The sequence below is a fragment of the Oryzias melastigma genome, linkage group LG11 (genome assembly GCF_002922805.2).
Source record: "Oryzias melastigma strain HK-1 linkage group LG11, ASM292280v2, whole genome shotgun sequence".
NCBI lineage: Eukaryota > Metazoa > Chordata > Actinopteri > Beloniformes > Adrianichthyidae > Oryzias > Oryzias melastigma.
The window spans coordinates 15,476,768-15,501,367 of NC_050522.1; the positions used below are offsets into that span (position 1 = coordinate 15,476,768).

At 35.1% G+C, this 24,600-nt stretch overlaps 2 protein-coding genes across 2 annotated transcripts in view; both read right to left on the minus strand.

Moving 5' to 3' along the window:
• The window catches only part of atxn1a (ataxin 1a), an 86,413-nt gene extending 77,768 nt beyond the window's left edge, over positions 1–8,645 (minus strand). Inside the window, exon 1 of the mRNA XM_024294501.2 lies at positions 8,395–8,645. The gene's annotated coding sequence lies outside the window, so the exon portion shown is untranslated. The remainder of the gene's footprint in view (positions 1–8,394) is intronic.
• Positions 1–24,600, minus strand: part of adnp2b (ADNP homeobox 2b) — a gene marked incomplete in the record, with an annotated part of 705,870 nt that overhangs the window by 76,983 nt on the left and 604,287 nt on the right.

Here is a 24,600-nt window from a genome sequence, read left to right on the forward strand (position 1 = left end):
CTCTGAACAAATCAAGTACTTTACTGTAAGTATTGAAGAAAACTGCAACAAAAGTATTGAAAGTATCGATCTCATTACGCTAGTATCAATACTTTACTTTGGTATCAATACTATCGATATTCAGCAGATCTGCCCACCCCAGATGTGCTGAGTGTATTGTGAAGTATTTGCAAGGCTAATGTAAGTTGCACACACTTATGATGGACGGGTGATGTTGTCGTATGATACCCTTACTTCACACTTTAGTTGTGAGTACGGTGCATGCACTGACTCTTTACTGATCGCACAACACGCGGTGTATGCAGGTGATATGCAAGTGCCCCATAGGATGCTGACACAAACTACAGTAAAATTTCCTAATTTCAAACAGACTCAACACAAGGAGCGCGCACTTATCACATAAATAGCACTCATCAGCCCCTTGCTCAAAGCCTGAACGTAGAGACAAACGTGCATGAACGTTTTCACTCTACAGGCTCCCCAAGAGGTCCATAATCTTTCGTGGTTTGCCTATTTTTTGCACTCAGATCTAGCTGAAAGGGCAGTTGTGAGTGTGACTAAGACCTAACCAAGCAGAGGAAGTGCTTTTGGGTAAAAATGTTTAAATGATGTTGAAATGATTTAGATGCAATTGTAAAATACATGTCAGCCCTGTTCCCACAAATTGATCATTTATCTGGTGTAATGTCTCACATACTGTATTGTTGCACCTTGTAAGACTCAACCCAGACATGAGAGGAATATTCGAAGACAGGACTATAAAACTAAAACTTTTCAAACAACAACGTTTGTTTAATTTCCTTTCTGTAAGCAGCAAAACTGTAAAGACCTAAAACACTGAGGGGAAAACTCGTTTCCTACTAAAGAAGTTGAAAACAAAATGATGTGGACGTTTTATTAATTCCTAAATAGAACAGGCAATGTTGTGAAACTAAATCCAACTCGGTAGTTGTTATTATGTTTTTTATAGCATTAACTTTTGCTGACAATTCAGCAGGGCATTCAATTAATTGTAGATGCACTTTATATTCGAAGTACACATTTGTATTCCTCATGAAGCACAAAGTATTAACAGGAAGGTTCTTTTACATTCATTTTACTCATCAGAAAAACTGTAAAGGAGAAAAAAAAATCCCCCTCCTCTCGGGTTTTTGCTTGAAATATTATCAAATATGAATCAAGGCACAGAGATCACAAGGAAAGTGAGCTAGATCCGCTCTTACATCATGTTATACAAGAAGAATGTATAGCTGGAGTGCTGTAATGGTCTTTTAGGAAGATTTATGGCGCGCTCTTAAGAAGGATCTTACCCATTTTATGAGTTGCTTAAAAAGAAACTTGTGAAGTGCTTCAAATGTGTTGTTCAAACACGTGTTCACTGAGGGTGGAATTGTTGAGGTATTATGATGACTGAGAGTTCTGTGTTTTTTTAACCTGATATGTAGACATAACTGTACGACACCTATACCAGACAACTCCCCTCCAATGACACCTTTGCTTTGAACATGTTGTTTTCCTGCTAAGAACTTCAAAACATGAAAAAATGTTCATAAAATTAGCATAGCTTTCCTCTACTGTTTCCCACTCCTAGATGAGAATAGGGATTTACAACAAAAAACCCTTTGATTTGATTCGTTAGTCACCTTTATTGACTATAAATTAAATACAGAACAAAAATAAAGAAATAAATACAGTTAAATTCCCACTTTGAAAATCTTTTGATCTATTTTCCAAACCGTTCCCAGTATTTTTTAACTATATTTTTGGCATTTTTAGCCACAAAAAAAATTGTATCATTTTCGAGGACATCGTTTTTTTCAGAGCAGCAGGAGTTAATTAAAAATTCACCTCTATTTAAGGTGGGACCATTAGCGCAAAGCAAGCCCAGCCCCAGTTCCCGTCAGATACTCAGAAATGCAACTTTATGCTTAATTATCTTCATGTCCTCCATCATCAAAAAAATACCACAAGAACGTAGTAAAACACCCAAAACTTGATTTTTATTTAAGTAGATCTTTAAAGCTATATTTTGCCCTATTAGAAAGATCTAGATAGAATTGAATAATCACAACTATAATTTAAGAAGTCCCTAAATGGGTTAAAAATAAAATATTGATTTCAAATTCATCCCTAAAGAAAATCTAAATTAAATAATGGATTCCATCGACCAAATTTTCTTTGAGTATTAGTAATTATTGGGGGTTTTTAGGTAAGAAATTTAAAATGAAAGTGCTATCCTTGTTCAGTTTATATTGCTAGAACATAAAAAATGTTTTCATTACCAAAAAAGATGGGTTTATTTGGAAAATACATCAGTACATAATAGAATCATAATCTGAATTATTTTGTGAATCAAAATCACATACTGTAAGTTCCATAGAACTGCAGAGACACTCAACCCCATCCTTGAGATATAACCTTGGTAGTGAACTGGCGTTTTATAAATAAATTGAATTGAAAAGATCAACTCAAATTTCTCTAACAAAGACCAGAAATCTTTCTTATAATGTGGAAGTGCTCCCATGCGGTCCACGGAGCATTCAATGTTCGCCAGACGATCAAAGAAACTGCAGTGAGTGCTCTTTAGGAAAGCTCATGATTTCAAACGATAGTTCTGTAAATGTAGCAGACTAAAAGAAAGGAAAAAACCTAAACATGATCCTAACACATGATGGAATGTGCCTCAGCACAAAAGGGTCTCATTGATCCCCTTTTAAAGGCGGCGCACTGCGTGAGTGTGTCCTTTCTCTGTGCAAGCATGTGTACTCGGCACACTCGTGAATAGAGGAGGATGAAAGGAAAAAGGCTGAAAAGGTTGGAGTACACTGCATGGTTCAAGGAGACAGCTCAATCTCTTGATCTGCCCCTTTACCCCACCCACTGCTACACGCACACTCATAAGCATTTTTCTCATAATGTTGTTTTTTTTTGTTTCTTCATCGCTGGTATAGCTGTCTCTGAGTATATTGTGTTCATTCTTTGTGATTTCCTTTTCTTCTGTTTCTTACTTTTCTAAATTGTTTCTCATTGTTATTCTAGATTACTGAATTCCAGACGATGCTTTTAGTTTGTAATCAAACTCCGAATGGAAATGTTTATGTGTAGACTCTTGTAAAATTACATTGGAGAAGAATGTCAGATAAGAGGTTGATAATTGACTGGTGCCAGTTTGTTTATAATCAACGATCAATATCTTTTAAATACAGCTGAAACCATTGAGTGTATATGAAAACTGGAACGAGTGAGCGTGATGTCACCCATAGAAAATTACTTGCTTCCAACTGTACCGAAATGAAGTCAATTTAGTTGCCATTTTTTTCGCTATAGGGACGACGCCATGTTGGAATGAGACATAATCGTGGTCCTAATTAGTCTGAGTCAGTGTTTCTATGGCAACCACTTTGGTCAATCAAAATTGAGCTTGTCAGATGTCCATAAAATTAGGATTAGTATAAACATGTTTAAAAAAGGTGGCAGAGCAAGAAAGGTTATTCTGACAAATATAATGACTAAAAATAGAAGTCTATGGAATTTTAGCTTATTTTGACCACGAGAGAGGAGGGATCACTTAGTCCAGTTCTCATATACAGTCAATAGCCAAAAACAAACCCAGTAGGATGAGGAATAAAACAGGGAGAAACAAATGAATCATCGCGCATTCAAAGAAACATGTTGTTTCTTCCATTTCAATTCTCGTCCTCCTCACAGATACTTGTCATATGTGCATTAAGCCACTTAACATTGATAAATATGGAAACAGAGAGCTTAGCGGAGATGCAATTTTAAAGTGCCTCTTCTGACGCATTGTATAAGCTTGTCACATCGACAGCAGTTCTTCCTGCTTCTTTTGTTGTCCTTGCAAAGGAATTGGTTGACAGTAGCAAAGCCTTACAAGACATGAAGAAGAGTTTGTGAGTTGAAAACATGGGATGTGAAGTCGCACTGTGGTGTACTTTGTGTGTTCAAGATATGGACAAGTGGGAAAAGACACACAGAAGACTTTTAATAAGTTTATTTTTTAAGCTCTGCTGTTTCCTTTGAAAATCACATCAAAACAAGAGAAAATTTATATGAGAAAGACTTTAAGAGTCAACGTTTTTTCTTGCTTTAAGACAAAATCAGCAAGAACTTTGATTCCACTGTTGAAACTCTTTCATGACGTTTTAACACATGAGAACAACCCAGTGAACCTGCTACAAAACTTTACACACAAAATTGGGTTTGAGAGACAATCTCTTCTCACTATGGGATCTTAAGGGAAGCACTGTTACTGTGACCCCGCCCATTTATATATATACTGCCGCTTTTTTTTAAACAAAACATTATAGTTTCACACAATTAACATAACTTTCTGCGTCAGTCTTCATGAACGGGTGATTTCAATTAATGCACACCATAGGGGAAAAAAAATCTGTCTGCTCGGTGAAATGAAAACGTAATAATCTTAAAACTCTTGCTGGTGAGATGACAGGATCCAGTCCTATTGCTGTAGGTATGACATACCACAAATTCAGTACTTTTTGTTGCAAACAATTATAGCTGCAATACTCTTTCAACTTTGGCCTATTTTCCTTGTGCAGTTTCGTTATGAACTATTTTGAATTAATGCCAAAATATGCTTGAAAAATGTCATTTATATATTAAAAATGTTTTTGTATTTCTTTGTAATAAAGTTCACATTATGGTTGGTGATGGCACAGTTGTTAAGGTGAAAATGTTGAATTGCACTTCATGAAAAAAAGCAAGCCAAAGGAAGGAAATGACATTAGAGCCTAAGTATCAAAGAAAAAACAGCAAGTAGCAAGTAATTGAAAATGTGCGAATCATAAAAACTCGTAAAAATATTTAAAAAAAAACATGACGATCAGAGAAAGGTGGTATTAGCTGTTATTATGTCTTGAACTGTTCACACTTGCCAAACAAAGGAAACACTCAGAAAAAGGTACAGTGAAGTGCGGACCAAACACCCCAATGTGAAAACACTTCTTTGAGGGAGATGTTTTTCTTTTAATAAAATGCACTAAAACAGTGTCATGCTCCATTTTATGACTCTCTCTACATTTATTTTTTTCCTGTCTGTGCTCATTCATAAAGAAATTTCTGACACTTGCTCATCCAGCCATAAAATCAACACCTAATCATTTTCCAGAAATCACACAGTTTCCATCTCCAGCCTCACACAGACTGAACATTTCTAAAGCGCAGACAAATATTTGGCAAAATCTGACCATTGCATGTTGTCGTACAGTTTTCAGTGCGAGTCTGTGTGCACATATGGCCTCAACAAATGGAGCTGAGCTCGCTTAAACGACTTGTGATTAGAACACATTGGACTCTAATTGCCTCTCATTACCATGTGAAAGTGAGTGGCGGCGGGAATCAAAGGCGATAGTGGAAGTGCGTGAGTGCGTTTGTGGTGGGTGGGTGGAAGGAACGCATGGATCACACTGGCATGGCAACACAATAAAGAAAAAAAATATTTAACTTGTTGCATTTCTGAATTAAACAAGTTTAAACTTTTAGCAGTAAATTGCACAGAAGCATTTTACGATCCAAATAAATGTTTAAAAACTGTGTAAAGGAAAGGTTGTTGAGTCGGTACAAGTATTGCAAAAGTGTTTTGCACAGCAGAAGCAGAAGAGAGCAGTCCAGAGTGAATGTATGTGTGCGTCTGAAAGAGGAAGGTGGAATTTATTTTGAGTACAGCCGTCCTTTGACAAGAAGGAAGAAACTTTTTGAATCTCATATGCAGCTTTTTTTCCCTGTTCACTCTTTTGCAGAAAACCAAAAATAACTGTCGTTAGATGTAACCATAGAATGAACATTTTTTATAATTCTGGTCTTCCATCAGTAACAAACCCCAGACAGACATAATCTGTTAAAGACACTGCTTTTATCAAGTATTTCAATAATGAAAAACAACTGGAGTTTCTAATGATCAATATTATTAATTAATTACCTTTTTTGTTAATTAAATTGTCCTCTACAGCACAGAGTTTCTGTGTGGTTCTCCAAAAAGAAGTAACAAACAGAAGTGGCTAGAGGTGAACCATCAGCATTTTTACAACAGAAACCCCAGTTTAGTCTTGGGTTTGGTTAGTTAGTCTCAGGTTGGGTGATTCGTTAGATGACTCATCAAACCAAGCTCTCTCTGACTACAGATTTGTTTGTGTTTTGTCAAATATTTACATTTGAATAAATAGTGTAAATGGAATGTACAACCAAAAATATCACTCAAATAAAACTTGTGTTTTTAACATGTTCTTGTGACATTTTTCTTATAACAAATATTAAGAAAATGTAGCTAAAAATTGAATTTCTGGGTATTTATTTATTGAAATCGTTGTGAATCAGGAGTAGAGTTTAAAAAATAATGTATTTGCTCTATTGGAAATTCACTGGGTGGGGGTCACAAGCTGCTCCGCTCAATTCCGATGAATTTACTTGCAGACAAATATATCCATGAACGTCTTTGTTCTTCTTGTCTGAGCTGGAATCTGGTTAAAAACTGTACAGCTGTAAAGCTCCAATATTGCTTTCCAATTTTGCTGCACCGGTAATGTTAGGTTGGGGTGTAAAGGGCTATAAGCTAGCAGGAATCCTTGTAAACAGAGAGCTCTCAGTTACGGATGATGAGCAGGGGGCGGGTGGCTCCAGACCACAACTCAGAGGCAAATTTCTAATGAACTACTGCATAAACCATGTTCTAGTAAACAACACTATTTTTTAGATATTATCTAATTATAATTATAACAATAAAAAAAAACACTGCAAATGCCCTCAAAATGACTCAAAAGATTGTCAGAGGGGGTCTTTAAGATAGATTAATGAACAAATATTATTGGGATGAAATAGAGGCAAAGTAGTAATTTATTTTTCTTTCTTTTTTTTATTACTTTATTTAATATATTTCACAATCTTTGTGCAGTTATAAACAAAGCTCTTTTTAATATGTATTCTCCTTACAGTTTTTTAAAAAATAATTTATTTGATATGATTTCACAGTCTTTGCGTAGTTTTAAATAAAGTCCTTAAAGTTTTTGAATTAATTAATTAATTAATTAATTTAATATAATTCCACAATATTTTCACAGTTTTAAACAAAGCCCTTTTTTAAGTTTTCCTATTTTCTATTAGTTTTATAAACCTTATTTATCTCTATGTGTTTTCTCAAATAACAAAAATATGCTATTTGTAATAAAAACGTTAATATGTTTGGGAATTTGCCCAGTGCCCCCAGAAAACATAGATGCACCCCTGCTGATAAACATAGCAAGACATTTATACAGTAATGTAAGAATGTTATAGTTTGGTAAATTCCTAAATATATATATATATATATATATATATATATATATATATATATATATATATATATATATATATATATTCAATTTGCATTTTAAAAAAAAAAGGTTGCATTTGCAGGAGGAAAAAAAAGAAACAGCTTATATCTTCTTCCCAAATATATATATATATTTATTTATTTTTAATCCCACTTAGTTTTGTTAGGATGGAATGTGGAGTGTGTAATGTCTCTGTCGGTGAGAACGCAGGCTACCACTGGGACGTATAGCCTGGCCAGCTTGGAGGTGTAAACAGAGTAAAAATAGCCTGCTATCACAGGCTTCCCTACAGTCCCGTTATATAATGGCCCGGGCTCGGATGAATGACATCACGGGTAGTCCTGCAATCACAAACCGTATGTCCTCTACAACCAGCCGCTGAACTAAAACACTGTAGTAACATGGTACATACATTGAAATAAATGTATGAAATGTGTCGGGACTGTTTGACCAAGCGCTTCTGGCGCAGTTTTATTTAAAAAGTGCTCAAACTGATGTGATTATTTGCGTCTTTTCGGGAGGTGAAAACACTTCCGCGATGGTGGAATGGGGATTTTAAAATGCTTTCCCCTCTCTGTCAGTTGGTATTTAACTCACTGAAAGACAAATGTGGTGTAGAGGAGTGGGGCTGAGCTGCGGGCGAGGACATTTAGCGCTGAGGAAGAGTCTATAAAGAGCCGCGGTCGAGTGGCGCAGTTAGTGGAAGTAGAAGCGGCAGCCCGACGTCAACTCGCCCGGCGGACGAGCTCCTCGCTCGGTCTGCTCTCCGCCGGATCCCCGCTCCCCTTTTCGCTACTTTAACTAAACTTTGCACGAACCATGGGAAATGACAAGCGGTTACACGACTACCCAGAATACCCCGCAACTATCCAGCCAGTTGTCAATAAGTAAGAGTGCGAAGTTAACCTTTTTGAAAGGCTTTGAAGTAAAAACCAGAGCGTCAGCGCCACCCTTCCCTGCCATTTTATCCGCCTAGCTCCCAAAAAAAGAAAAGTGACACGACGAAAACAGATTAAAAAAGCTGTTAGTAAATAGTTTTAGGACTTACAGTGGGCTGTCGGGGGCTGCTGCGTTTGTGTGTCCTTGTTGCCAGGGCTCCCCTGCTCTGCTCCGGCGCTGTGACGGTGGAAAGCGGCTCTCCTCTTATTGATGTCTGCAGCGCGCAGCTAACACCTCTCTGCCCCCTCCTTCACAGAGACACGGAGGGAGAGGTTTAAAAAAACGGAGCAGTTTGCGAGCTACTCATGCAAAAATATGACAGAGCTCCAGGAGAAGCAGACTGAATTACAAGAGGAGTTCACTGACAGCCAAGAAGCGTGGGAATACTCAGACACACAGGCCATTAGTGGTTCCTGAGTGTTCCTCAAACACTGACGGGGCTGTTTCTTTGCCTTTCTGCTTCAAACTGTCAAATACATTTAAAAGTAATATCTCTTTATCATGAATAGTGGCATCTTTTTCACTGCAGCATCAAAAATGGGTATGATGTCCATATAAATTCACCAGCCTGAGGTATGGTTGAACAAAAGGAATACGAATAGAACCCCTATTTTAAAAAGAAGATCACAAAAAAGTAGCAAAATTATTCCTCCATGCACCAAGCAATTTTTTACTTAAAAATATAAAAAGGCACGAGGATCTAGAAACAATGAGTTACATATATGCAATTAAAAAGGGAAAACTAAGCATAAAAAAAGTAAAACTGATGAAATTACTATATATCCATGCTAGCATTTCTGAGACAATGTATCTCATTAGCGTGATTAAAACCTTCCTTAAAAACTCAATGTATACAACTCAATCCTGTAGTTCATCATCATTCCACTAGAGGCAGTAGAAGAGCATTTCTTGCTCATTTCAAAATGGCTGCTCCCCCGAAATCTCAAAAACATTTTTGTCAGGTACAAGTTTGCCTAATTTTCTAAATTTTATGGTGAAAATAACTCATCTATTTTTATTTGTTTGATTCAAAGACTACTTTATATATTTTAAAATACAACATTAGTTGTTGATTCATTTTTTATATCACAGTAACACCGTGCTAAAAATCTGTTTCAAATTTGAAACAGTGGGCAAATAACGCTTTTTTTTTGGGGGGGGGGCACTCATGTCAACATTTTTGCACCTCATTTTGACATTATTGTGAACAAAAGCTTACCAAATCACACAATGTATCATAATTGATAACAATCTATATTAAATTAAAAATGTTATTACTATTTATTCTGACGTAAAAACATCTTAATTCCCCCAAAAAGTAATGCTCTGTCAATTCCTTGACTTAGTGGGCTTTACAGGGTTAAAATAAATGTCATAGAGTCAAATAATATATGTTTTTTACTATAGTTTTTAGCAAATGGTTTGTATTTTTTGAATTTTTATGTACTTAACTGTAGTTCATTTTGATTACAGTGACAAAAACTAGTGTAATAAATTAAAAAGACTCGTTTTAGAATAAAATGTGAACAAAATAAGGATCTCGTTACAACAAGTCACCAGTTTGTTGCTGGGCCCACACTCACATAAGTACCTTGGGGCAATTTAGAGACTCTAATTAATCAAGCATGTTTTTGGACTGTGAGAGGAAACTGGAGAAAGCACAGAAAAGTCTCAGCTGGGATTTGAACCAGGGCCTTCTAACTGTTCAACAAGGATTGAACTTTAAGATAACATCCTAAAATTTGAACCAAAAATTACAGTGCTTTTTTATCTTCAGAAAATAAATGAAATTTCAGCAGATGAAAATGTTAACAAAATAGCATAGCTTTTCTGTTTTTTTTTTATTTTTTATTTTTTTGCATCTGTCAACAAAAACTACAAATAATCATTGAAAAATGCATAAATAGTTGAGTGGCATGTTCCAGCAGCGTGCTGATCAAAACTTTGAAGTCAAAAACAAGCAAAGAGATTTAATGTGGCATTTAAAAATGCATTTACATATCTTTTTATAATTTCATTTTTTTGTGTTTCAAATCAAGTTTTTTTTATTGTCAAGAATATGGAGCAAAATTAATTTGACTAATTTTAGTAATAATTTCACTATTTCTAGATCATAGCTCTTTATGAGGCAAAAAGTTATCAACTGCTGATTTTGAGAAAAGCTTGAAAACTGTCAAGTTTTATTCCTCATAAGTTTCATTCAAATCTCTTGGAGTTTCTACAATCTCCACCTTGACCTCTGATTTCAAAGACCTCAGCTTCTTCAGCCCCAGAAGAAAATACAACCTGACTCTGCCCATGAGCCACAGGGTGCACGAGGCTGCAGACCGAAGGACGGTCAGGGGTGTATCCCACTCGTTGCCAGTCACTCAATAAGTGGCCTTTTGTCTTGCACTCCATTGTGTCCTTGTCACATGTGCAGCAAACAATGAGACAGAGATGTAGGCTGCCCTGTGTGCCCCGGGGTCTCGCATTACATTCGTGTTCTGGACGTAAATGGAAATGCGTGAGCTGCCATAGGTGGCGAATGGGCTGTGATGTTTTTAATGGGCTTCATCTCAGATGTTATCACACAGACGGAGCAGCATGCACGCTTGTTGTCTTTATTGCATGCGGTATTCTTTTGTGTATAAACACTCATTTGATTACAACGATGCAGAGACCTGAATTACTTGGAAAAAGTCCTCTGTGGAGACATCAAAAGTTGCAGGCCTCAGCCGTTGCTAACAGCTCATGCTATCTGCAGTGTCAGCTTTCGTCCACGACTTGCCTTATATGTATTTGATCGCAACTACAGTAAGATCGCATTAAGTATTTACTTGTGCTGCACTAGCAACAGTTTTCCCTTTCCTGTTCCCTTCTGCATGTTCCCACAGGTACACACCCACTCACACTTTCCAGGGATAAATGAAAGGCTCTCCACAGCATATAGAGAGCTAAAGGTTAAACATTCCAGCAGCGAAACCCTTGATCCAATTGACTTTTACAGCAAAACTACACAACTGAGCCCTGCAGTGCCTAAAGAATCAAGAGCTGGCAGAGGAGGAGCAGATTTTTGCAGTGTTGGGTTACTCCCCAGAGATATACCTGTGCTTTCAGCTGGAGGTGTAAACAGAACACACTCAGGGACAATGAAGTGCTGCTAGGTGTGTCCACTATTGGAAGAGTCCAAGAAATAGAAACAGCCTGCGCAGAAGTGCATACCGACATGGTAAACGGCTCATGGTGGAATGCAAACGCAATGCAGCTCTTTAACCACACACCTAAGCTCGTATTCTGCTCCGCCTGAAGCATTATTCTGAAAATGCTACTTAAAAGAGATCTATGTCACGTGAGTCTGTAACTAAAAAGATGTTTAGTTCAACCAGTTTAACCATTTTTAGTGTGATTCACTGTCAAGTCTAAAATGACTCAAGTTTAGTCCTAATTCTTTTTAACATGGAAAAACATCCTTTTTAGATTTAGTGATTATTGAGTGATTATGAAAATAAGCTATTTTCACAGTTTAATTCATCAAATCTCCTGAAATAAAAAAAATATATATATATTCCTAGAAAGAAGTAGATTTTTTTTACATCTGTGAAATTCTTACATAAGATTTTTCAAACCCCACTCCAAGTTTAGTGTTGTCCTAAGTATTTTTGTTAGGACATTACACCGCTTTTGTATTTATTTCGTTTTATTATTTAATGTATTTATTTATTCATATTTTATTGTTTATCTATTTATTTATTGTATTTATTTCTTTTTATTTATTTATTTGTTAAATCTAATTATTAGCTACTCTTTTTTATTTATTTATTTAATGCCAGACTGGAAAAGTGTATTGTTGCATGGTTAAAGTTTAGAAAATAACAAGTTCAAGAGAAATAAAAAACAACAAAATATTAGATTTATAAAACTAAATTTATCAATAAAAATGCAGTACAATCAGACAATATTTACACTCTATTTCATTAAGTGCAAATAAAAAAGCAGTTAAAATCTATCATCTGTTTCAGCTTTATAGATTAGCATCATTTTATATAATTTTTATTGTTTTTACTTCTTTGGCGTCTATCTTAAAAAAGGATGTACAATTTATTGTTCCATGTTGTGCACCCTGGATGCTCAAATGCATTTTCTTATACGCAAGTTACTTTTTTATAGTTTCAGTAAAGATTACAAATAAAAAAGCAAGACAATATTCAATGGATAATGTCACAATCTCTGTAAAAGCAAATGAATGATTTCTTTCTGCAGAAAAAAGTCTCATCCTGGATGTTTGGCTGCATCACTCCAGACTGTCTGTGACCAGAGGCAAGAGAGCTGCTCACGGGGCCACCTGCTGGTCAAATGCAGAAGTGTTCACTCTTCTTGTCCTTATAGATAAAACCAATAAAACCATCTTCCATAAATTCTTGACAAAAAAATCCACATTGTTTACAGAAAGCATACCTTTTCTAAACTACGTAAATTTTAAATTGTTTTTTCAAAGCATAATCTTGCTGTGAGTGACAGCTGACCTGTTCTCACGCACCTTTCCTATTCCCCAACATGACTTGAATAAGGCAGAGAGGATTAGAATGCAAATAGAGTTCCCTAATCTGTGTATTAACAGCAACATATTGAATTTATCTGTCCTTGGCAGCCAGATTTTTGGAAGTGCTAAAACATGCTAGAAAAGTCAAATAAAAAATGTTTTAATATTGGCTTTCATTTTTAGACAAAAAACTTTTTTTCTTCTACAACGCATATGTCTTCATTTCAACCTCCTTAACTGTATATTTCTTGGAAGTCTAACTTGGAATGTCTTTAAAGACCTTTAAACCCAAGGTAAAATTAGGATTAATTAGTATAACTTGCCATATATTTTCTGGTTTGTTAGGATTTTAATAATATGTTTCACACATCAACATAAAAAAACATTTTCAGGGTAGTTATTGACCAATTTGACAAGCTCTCCGCACACTCATCCTGTACACAAACACACATTCAGAAAGTGGTGAGTGATATCCAGACAGAACTCTACAGTGAACAGTCAACAACCTGTGGGTCAGAGGGAAGTCAGCTGGATAATAGATGAGCTTTAAAGAGGCTGCTCGCTAATCTGTTGCACTCGTCTTACAGGCTGTCCGTCTTGGATGCCTCATTCTCTTCTGCACGTGTCTGTCAAAAGAGGGACTCAGAAAGAGAAAGTGACATTCAAGCCAAGCTTTTTCTGCCTCACGGTACAGCTGGAAAGATATTAGATTATGAAGAAAATTGACTAGATTTTCTGTGAAAGTGCTAAAAAAAAGGAGAATTTGAATTAAAATAGCAACATTTAAAAAAAAAAGTCCAGGAGAATGACATGTTTTCTTTTTGTTTGTTTAAACAAAACTGTATTTTTGTGTCAACTGGATTTTCCGTTCTTCAAAGACATTTACATTTACATTGCCTGGGTTTTAATATCATATCCACATGATATTTTGTAGCTTGACCAGTTAACTTTTTGCTCCAAAGTTACAATGACTCAAAATGAACCAAAGTTATTTATTAAATAATTTTCCAAAGAAAAAAGAATATCAGAAACAAAAAAACATCAGTCCAGGTGACGAAAAATCCACGCAAATTCCTTGGATCACCCAAAATTTTGCATAAGCTTTAAAAAATGTGGAAAAAAAGCAAGAACAGAAGACAATATAGCCCCAGATACACTTTATTAACAAATAGTTTAAATCAATACTTTTTGTGTAAGATCATTGCAAAGTATAAAAGGGAAAACAAAACTCTATTTGCAGACCCATAAAGCATCTCTTGATAAATGAAAAATATAAAACAAATTAAAGAAAGCAAAGGTTATACAGTTTTAGATTTTTGCTGCAGGACAAAACAACAAAGACACAAAGAAAAAAGTCATTTCAGTCCCTAATGTTGTGAGCTAAATGTCTTTAGAGCTTCAGAAGAACATGTATGAGTTTTTTCACAAAAAATGCAATGATTTCAGGTTATCAAACACTTTTTTTTAAACTCCTTGATGTATGGAACTGAGATTTCATTGTTAAATCAATCTTTATTTACAAAATGCAACGCAATTCAAAGAATGCTTAAGGGGACATTGAATTAAAAGAAAAAATTAAAAAATCTCATACACACCAGATAATTACAGAACCCCTAATGTATTGTTGTTGAAGGTTTAGATATACGAAAAATACAACAAAAAAAATCCCATATCCCCAGTTGTTTTCTGTAAGTTTATGTGACGCCATGCTGTCTTTTGTTGCTAATGTTATGAATAATTCTTTATTAGTTTCTTTGTTTCGTTCTGCTTTGTTTTATCTCTTAATTTTTTTATTTGTCTTCTTTGCCTTTTTCGTCCCGACTCCAACAAGAAAAGCTATAAACATTTCTGGAATTTAAAAAAAACAGCAATGAACCCAAGTGGGATTCGAACCGCTGGGCTCCAAGTCTTAAGTCATAAGTTTATGGCGCTGCGGCATCTGGTAGCCAACATAGGTGTCACTAGGTCACAGGTGATTTTACAGTAAAAGGACACTGAAGAGAGAAAAAAAATCTGGTTACTAAGTGTCCCGCACCAGATACTAACTGTTCCCCAGCAGATACTAACTGTTCCCCAGCAGATACTAAGTGTTCCCCAGCAGATGCTAACTGCTGCACACCAGATAATAACTGGTCCGCACCAGATACTAACTGTTCCCCACCAGATGCTAACTGTTCCCCACCAGATGCTAACTGGTCCGCACCAGATACTAACTGCTGCACACCAGATACTAACTGCTGCACACCAGATACTAACTGTTTCTCACCAGATACTAACTGGTCCACACAATATACTAACTGTTCTGCACCAAATACAAACTGTTCCTTACCTGATATTAACTGGTCTACAACAGATACTAAGTGTTTTGCACCAGATGCTAACTGTTCCCCACCACATACTAACTGTTTCTCACCAGATACTAACTGGTCCACACCAGATACTAACTGGTCCACACCAGATATTAACTGTTCTGCACCAAGTACAATTGTTCCTCACCAGATATTAAATTGTCTACAACAGATACTAAGTATTTTGCACCAGATATTAACTGTTCCCCAGCAGATACTAACTGTTCCCCCACCAGATGCTAACTGGTCCGCACCAGATACTAAATGTATCTCACCAGATACTAACTGGTGTGCACAAGATACCAACTGTTTGTCATCAGATACTAACTGGTTCACTCCAGATACTAACTGCTCTGCAACAGATATTAAGTGTTTTGCACCAGATGCTAACTGTTCCCCAGCAGATACTAACTGGTGCTCACCAGATAGTAACTGGTGCGCACGAGATAACAACAGTTTCTTACCAGATACTAACTGGTCTGCATAGATATTAAATGTTTTGCACCAGATACTAACTGGTTCTGCTTTTTTAACCTAGATTTTTTTCAATGTCCCTTTAGGGGTTCTGTAGATAATAACTGGTGTGCACGAGAATAGTTTTTTTATTTGCTTTCATTGCTTTTTAGGAGCTCTGTAAATATTAAATTTTCTTTTATTTATTTTTTTGCTTATTCAAGTAATCTTTTATTGCAAGCATTCCTAATTTAATTAATTAAAGTTCCACCTTTTTTCTGTTTTTAATTGCTTTAATTTTGACGTGAAATATGTTTTTTAGGCACAAAGAAGGATTTTAAATTTATAAAACAAATCAATAATTATTTGAATTTTGTATGGAACGAATTCAAACAATGTGTGAAACAAAATTAAATTAAATTCAGTAGTTTGTCAGTGGTCAGCTGTAGTGACTTCTATCGTTAGCACCAAAAAAAAAAACCACAGCATAAAGTGGTCTATATTTTAGAGGTGTCAGTTTAGAAGAGTCATCTTGTAACCTGAAACTCAATGTTTTAATCCTTATGCATGTTTAAGGAAGACACAAAACTCTAAAATGTTCCGTAATTGTAGAGTACTACAACTGTAGTGTCCTTGTGCAAAATGCAAAAGCACTAAAAGAAAGCTCTGAATGAGTGTTTATGAAAGAGGTAGTATGACAGAAGCAGGGCAGTCCTGGTTTACCCTCAGGCTTTCTTTTGGTAAGCCCTCATCAGGAATGAGCAGTCTCATTCTTTCTGCTGCAAACCACACCCTATCAAACTAACCATCAACACGGCCCAGAGATGCCTCTGCCCGTCTATGCAAAACAGCAAAACCAGCGAGTCATTTTCTGAACCAGAAAAAGGAAATCCATTTTTACCCGGGGTGGACAGTAGCTTCACACTCGGCGATGCAAATTCTAAGCCAACTGTCAGGTTCACCTTCAACTGCATTCTTCCTCTGCGTGCCTGCTGGAGTTTCATTACAGCATCTGCAATAAGACGGAATGTACTAGCAGAAAACAAATGAGTAATGACAAGACACTGAGTCCATCCATCCATTTTCAGATCCCGCTCAATCACTTTCAGGCTCACAGGGTTGCTAGAGCCTATGCAGCTACTGTTGGACAATGCATGCAAACCTGGGCACTTTTAAGAGCAGAATCCAGTTATCGAAGGCCGCTGTCCTACATGTCTTCCAACTAACCTGCCGTTGAAGCTCCATAAACACACCTGATCCAGGTAACCAGTAGCAGATATGGCGGGATTTCTGGAAAACCAGCTGCAGACGGGCTCTCGAAGAGTTTGATACCTCAGATTTAGAGTCACCAGTTAATCTGTGAAGCATGTTTTTGGACTGGACTGATATCATACATTTTCTGTCTGTACTTCCATTTCCATTCAGCCATTCAGGAAAAATCTGGCAAAAACTTGCTGGTATGTAGTGCCCAGGGGTGTTAGAGTGAATAAGTAATCCTTTGTGTGCATTTCTGAATTTTCTGTTTGTCAGTCGTCTTTTTTTTTTTTGCAAGGATTTGCAACAAAGTTTCTGTAGATTACTAAGTTTTAGCAAAATAAGTTAGTAGAAGAAAAATACTTGAAGTTTCTTCACTAACACCACTGTGCACACATAAAAAATAAAATCTTTTGGTGATCAGAACCACCTTGATATGCATGAAAAATAAACATCATTCTTTCTTTTATATATATATGTCTTCTGTACTTCATTTACTCCTCTATTAATCCCATCTCTGCTCTGTGAAACAGAAGGACCTAACCTAAAATTACGCTGAAAAGCATCTGCATCTGTGTTTGAGTCATGAGCTGCAGCTGACAGTTTCCTTTTAGAAATGTGTGTGTGAATGTTGACTTCTCTGATGCATGGAACATGACTCAGCTTCTGTGGAAAGCGTGGGGCTTTCCACACAGAAACGCCTTTGTCAGCTCTTACTGCATCTCCACAGCTGGTGGACAAAAGCCACCGTTGGCTTCAGAATGACCATGGTAGCTACGCTTAAATGTTAACTTGCAATAAGGAAAGGATAACTAAGTTATAGTTAATGTGGTGGTTAGATGCAGAAAAAAACTGAGGAAAATAGCTAATTAGATAAGTTTCTAATGTGCCGTTTTAGCCAACAGGATATTAAAAACTCAGGAATTTAGCTTATAAAATGATCATTAAAAAGAAAGGAACTTTTGCATTGATGAAAATTATGTTTTTGGTGTTTTAATATGTTCTTGTGGCATTTTTCTGATGATGGGGGACATATATTGTGAAAATTCAGCTCAAATTTTCATTTCTTGGTGTTTTTTTATTATTAAATTATGAATCAGGAGCAGACAAAAAAATGTTGGAAAAAGAGCGTATTTGTGATGCAGAAAATACACAGGGGGCCACACGCTTCTTGCTCTGCTTAATTAGGGCTGGGTTGAAATAATCGATTAACCGATTTGAATCAATTTAAGTTTAATAGATCAATTATCGATTCACAAAAGATATAAATCGATTTAGCTAAAGTCCGCTAGCTTAATGCTAACGTTCAATGGAATTTCCCATAGGACCACTAATTCTAACACTCGTTGACCAAAAAAAATACATTGCTGATTAAATTGGCATCTTCATTTACTTACATGGATTAATTTTCCAAACTCATTTAAGGAAATAATTTTAAAGTAACTATTTGTAGTCTAAAACTTCGTTTTTTTTCATATACAGTCAATGTTTTTTTTTCCCTCATACTGCTGTCTTCTTCTTGAATTAAGTGTACTTCTGTAGCTCGATCGCCACCTAGTGGCCAAACTGGAACGTCCTCCAGGAGAAGCAGAACACTGTTTACAATGTTAATGATCTGAACATTTTTATTTGAACTTCTCCTTTAGAGAATCCATGTAGCACTGTATGCTATTAACAATCTCATTATTTCACTAATACATTTTACAATATGTGAACTGTATCAGATCAATATAAATATATTTAAATTAAATAATAGATGTTTTATGTATTTCTAAACAAATGTGTTTAAATTTGTAAACTTAAAATTGAATTGAATTGGAGAATCGAAAGACTCAGCCACAACTCAGAGGTGAGTTCCTAATGAACTACTACCACTCTGCAGAAATTATGTCCTAGAAAACGAAACAGGCTTTTCGATTCAGGTTAAAAACAGTATAATCATAAATAAAAGACCACTTAAAGATAGCTCAAAAGATGATTGGAATACCGTTATTTTTGGATTAGTTTAAGTTTTCTGGATTCAGTTTACCAAGTTGTTTACTTATTGACAGTGTTTTCCAGCTGAGGAACAAAGTTTCCTTATAACCTGATCACAAAATCCAAGTTTTTTTGTTTGCAGAACAGCTTCTGTCATGATTTTCTATCAGATCCCATCAGTTGCACATCAAAACTGCTAAAAAGGATCAGAAAAGAAAAACAATTGGCTGATATTAGGTAAGGACACGTGAAACCAGGTTTCTCCCAAAAGGGCATAAAAAATCCACCCAAAAATGTCTCTAACTTTGTCACATATTATCATGCAAACACATCAGCAGTGGGTAGTGCCTCTCACTCGATGTGTGCTTGTCTTTGCTTAATTCTATTATTAGCTCTGGTAGATGACCCCATGTTCGCTGTTGTCAGTCTGCAGGCCAGATTGTAGCTCATCAGACAGTTACTCAGCCATCTGCTGCAAGCAGGAGGGGTTTCCTGCACATTTAGAAGCCTCTCCATCTTTCAAAGTGATATTTATGAGTATTTCTTCATGCTTTTATCTTTATCACTCTGTTCTACAGTTTTATTTGTTGCTTTCTAAATTTTGCAGTCTCTTTTTTTTTTTGTTTCCTCAGGTTGCACCGAGGAATTGTTTCAGGCTGTTGTGTTTAATTAGAGTCTTTCCATGTTAGCTGAAGTTGTGCAACAGTGTGCTCACAAGAACACAATGTGCTGCATGCAGGAATCCATGAAAGGGAGAGGCAGAGAGGGTGCGGCCCAAGGAGCTGACAGCTCTACCTTCTTCTCAAACAGATACATTTCCAGGCAGCACAAAGAGCCCGATACTCTGTCATTACCTCTTCCTCCTCCTCCTCCTCCTCCTCCTTCGCTCAATCAGTGTGCTGTGTAGTACTACATGATCCAGTTGACAGCTCATGCAGAGCCAGCACATTCCACATTATTACTACTTCAGATGTTTGTGGTGCTGAATGGTGCTGATTGGAGGAGCCTCGATGGACACGAGACAGCCGACAGCCAATCAGGAGCTGGGTTTCAGTGTGGAGGTGGCTAGTCTCCTCTGGTGGTAAACACAGGGAATGCAGGGTTCGTTTGGTTGAAAATGTGATTAAAATTAAGGAAAATTGCAGTCTTCATCTGAATAAACAGACGCTAACATTTATTCACACAACTGACACTGCTTGTTCAATTCAATTCAAATTTTATTTAAAAACTACTTTTCATGCAAAATAAACAGAAGTAGCTTCCCCCTTAACAAGTAAAGTTTGATATTTAACTTGAAATTTGCTTTTTTTACACAAAGAGGCTATAACAGGATTTTTTCAAAACATTAAATATTTAAGGAAGTCTTGAGACACCTATTTTCACGATTGTTTTTCGATCTTAGCTGCAGGTGAATGCAGGGTCTGTCATCTAAAGCAGCATGAATCTTTCATAGAACCAGCAAACTCTGTCCTGCTGAAGACTTTTTAGCTACAGTGCGCATGCTGCAGAAATACTAACCGAGCAGGGCATCTCTTGTTTAATAACTGAAGATATAAGTGAAGCCGGTTGAATTTTAATAGAGTTGGGCTGAGTGCTCCATCGCCTCCGGTCCCTTGGCTCAAAGATCAGAGAGAATTTTCAAGCACGGTGTCCTTCAGCCTCTCCCATTCACTCCTTCCTGCTCTTCCTCCTCCTGTTTCTCCACTCCTATGTTTTGCTGTCTCAATTTCAACTCCTGCTTCTTTTTTCTTTTTTTTATTTTATTACTCTTGGGCTTTTGTCTCTCTCATAATTCCTCTCGGTGTCTAGCAGTTTTTGCTCCACTTTTTCTGTCTGGAAATGTGTCTTAGAGACTCTATCTGTTCCCTGACAAACTTGCAAATAAAGAGCAACATGCTGAAAGGAAGTTTTGAAAGCACACACTTTGACTGAGAGATGTTATGCAGTGAAACCTTTTTTTTTCTTTATCAAAAATATCACTTACAGAAATCTGCATGTTCAGCTTTTGCTAGGAACTCTATCTCTAAAAGAGTACATTTGAATTTTCTCCACTAAGTGTTAAATAGGGAAAAGTCAGAAACATATAGACTAAAGCCACATCTAAAATGCTTTTTGAGCTTTCTTTTGAAACAAAAAGCATTTTTCAGAAGCTGAAATTCTGATGAGACTCTGCTCCTGCTGCAGGCGTTTTACAAAATCTGGTTACAGCTAATCTTGCACAAAATTATTCAATTTTGACTTTTTCTTCATGTAGCACAGAGACACAGCTTTTCCTCAAAACCCATGGAGACTGCAGTGCCCTAAAAATAGCAAAACAAGAGGGGAGCCTGAGGCTTCATCTATGACATGAACAACTGGGAGTCTCTATACAGCAGGAGCGTCTGCTGTGATCAGCCAGGCGGGTCACAAAGTGACTTGTGAGATTTTAGCTTGAAACACCAAATAAATGATTATTTAATCTCAACCCAATTTGTATTTTTTGTATGTTTTGCTGGACTGGATCATTAAGTTAGCAAAGTAATCACAGAATTTGTCAAACTTGATGTTTGTCAGACAATATTTAGATTGGAAATAATGTTTACTGTAATGAAGGCGTGGTAAAAGACATTGGGAGAATGTCTACTTGCATGCTGGGTAATGATGAATGGAGAAAAAAAGACAACGATATAATATATAATATAATATAATATAATATAATATAATATAATATAATATAATATAATATAATATAATATAATATAATTTTGTATATAATATAATTTTGTATATAATATAATATAATATAATATAATATAATATAATATAATATAATATAATATAATATAATTTTGTATAGTATAGCACAGTAGAATAGAATCTGGAGATTTCTTTCAAAATAAAAGCCCATTATAAATAAAATGTTTAATTTTTATCAGTGTGTGAAGAAAACAAAGTGGGAATGTCTCCAGGATTTCCCACAAACTGACTTTTCAGTGCCTTGTTTATGAGCAATCACATGCCGCACATTAGATCAATAATCTGATTAATAAAAAACTTAAATTGAACTTTTTTAATGTCCCAGTAAATGCTTTCAAGTGCATTGAAGCTTCCTGTGAGACAAAACAGTAACAATTTTCTGACTGAGTACTTTTACTTAACTCGTGACTTTTACTGTGACAGAAAGTTTGCTGTCTTCAGATATTTGGAAATGTCTAAGTAATTTTTTTGTCAAAGACTAATTCAAGAAGTGATTAATATTTGGTTTCATTGTTGGAAATGTTTAGATTTCATTTCTTAGTTTCTGTTCTGTGCATAAGGTCTACACTTCCTGTGATATAAAAACATGTTATATAATCTAGTGAAAAATGCATACCAAAAAAATGAGAAGCACTTCTGTTTGCTGCAGTTCTATGAGCATCATATAGACTGACACCTTAGTTAACTGAACAACATAAAGCTTATATTAGATTAACACTGAGAGACCAACAGCTAACGACTACAGAAAAAAGAGAGCGCAAAAGTAAAAGTTAAAGGGAAATGTTACTGTAAGTTGAATACATTTCCTTTTTTGCATGAAAACTGTGGTTTAATAAAGATTTGTTAAACATCATCCACTGATTGAACTCTAAATGTAGGCTTCATACATCTATTGGTGCTGCCCCCTTGTGGTGAAGTTCTGGGTGTGCAATACTGTACTGACGTTTGAAAAAATATATATCAAGGAAATTACAAGAATGCTTGAAAAGCTCAGTTTAGTGTGCTTTTTTAAGTAATTTTGGTGACATTTTAGTGTTTTTTATGTTTATATTTAAACAAAAATACTGGGGAAAAAAAATTGTGTTTGGGTTTCCTAAAAAGGCTGCATTGAGCTACAAACCCGCTAAACGCTATACGTTTAACGTATATTATGACTCTAAAAATCTTTTATACTAAGAATCTATACAATATTCTAACCTGCACCTTTTTAAAAACACAAATTACATTACTATCCCAATGATTAACCCTTTAAATTGCAGCCTAATTCAAAATTATCAGAATTTTACAGAAAATAATCGTGTCAGATTGATGGGATTTTGGTCATTATTTATTATTTGTCCTAAAATGCGTCAAAGATTAACAATTAACTATTTTACTTTACTTTAGTTTACTTTATCTTATTTTATTTCATTTCATTACACTACAATAACAAAAAAACTAATGACTTCACATTCAATCATTTTTATTTTATCATTGCAATATTACCCATTCACTTTCCATTGTGTGTCGTTAATTTATAGTTATATTTATATTTTTTCTGTTGTGACCACATGCAACTATGTTAACTATATTTATTATTCTATAAATCTGTGTGTCTAAGCTTTTTTTCTCTATTTACTTCTTAATGAAAACATTTTTGAACAAACCTATGATCTGATAATGTGATGGTTTATTGTCAAAACTGTAACGTTTAATCAGAAATACTGTAATAATTGTAAAAAAAAAAAAAATCAAAGAATTTGAAAAAAATGACTTGAGTGTAACCAAAAAAATCTTTACTTTAGTAAAAGTCAAATGCAATAAGCTGCAACAAGGCCAAAAAATTATATGGTTTAGAAAAAAAACAAAAGGGTTGAAGAATTCAGAGAGGACAGTAAATCCAGGATTTGTTAGTTGTTTAGACTTCATGCACAAAGAAACATTCAGACAATATTGATTCAATTTTTTATTTAGTCAAGTGACAAGTTTGATGTTGTGAAAGCACAGAAATGTAAAAAAAAAAGGTCCCGACGTCTGTCACGGTCAACAAGGGCTGACTTGAGTGTAGCCAAGAAAATATTTACTTTAGTAAAAGTCAAAGTATGTTAAGGAGAGAAATGGAGACATTTGGGAGAATTGGGCGTTGAAAAATTGTAGCTTTTTCTGTCTTGAAAAGATGTACTTTCATCTCAGGATTCTAACATTATTCTCATGAGTCTGACTTTTTCTTAGAATTCAGACCGTCTCAGAATTTCCCTTTAATTTTAAAATTCATACTTATTTTCCTATTAGGAGTTATTTTTGGGGGGTATATTTTCTTTAATATTTTTCTGGAATTCTAACATTAATATTAGAATTCTTTATTCCTCTCTCAGAGTTTTCCATTGAATTTTTAAATTATTTCTTATTTTCTTTGAATTTTAATATACATCTTAAAAGTATTTCTTCTTTCCTGAGAATTTTATTATTTTTTTCAAATTCTTTCTTCTTTTCTCAGAATTGTATTTTTATTCTCAGAAGTCTTTCTTCTTTTCTTATCAATTTTTTTCATTGAATTTGTTCTTCGTTTCTTGTAATTTAAATTTTATTTGTAGAATTCTTTCTTCTTTTCTTAGAACTTTAATTTAAATTGAATTATTTGTTCTTTATTTATTATTTTATAATTTTAACAATTTTTAGAATACTTTCTTCATTTCTTATCATTTTAACTTTATTCTCAAAATTTTAGTCTTTTCTAAGAATTTTTATTTCATTCCAAGAATTATTTCTAAATTTATTAATTTAAAACAATTTTAACTTTATTCTCAGAATATTTTTTTCCTTTATTAGAATTTCGCTTTTTTTCTTACTTTTTCTGATTCTTTTTTCAGAATTTTCATTTTATTCCCAGAATTCTTACTGCTTTTATTGGAATTTTACATTTTTACTCTGAATTCTTTCTTCTTTTCTTAGAATTATTTTCCCTTTCGAAGAACTTCCGTTTTCATTCTCAGAATTCTTCTTTTTCGGGGATTTTTACTTTACTCTTATAATACTTTTTTTCTTT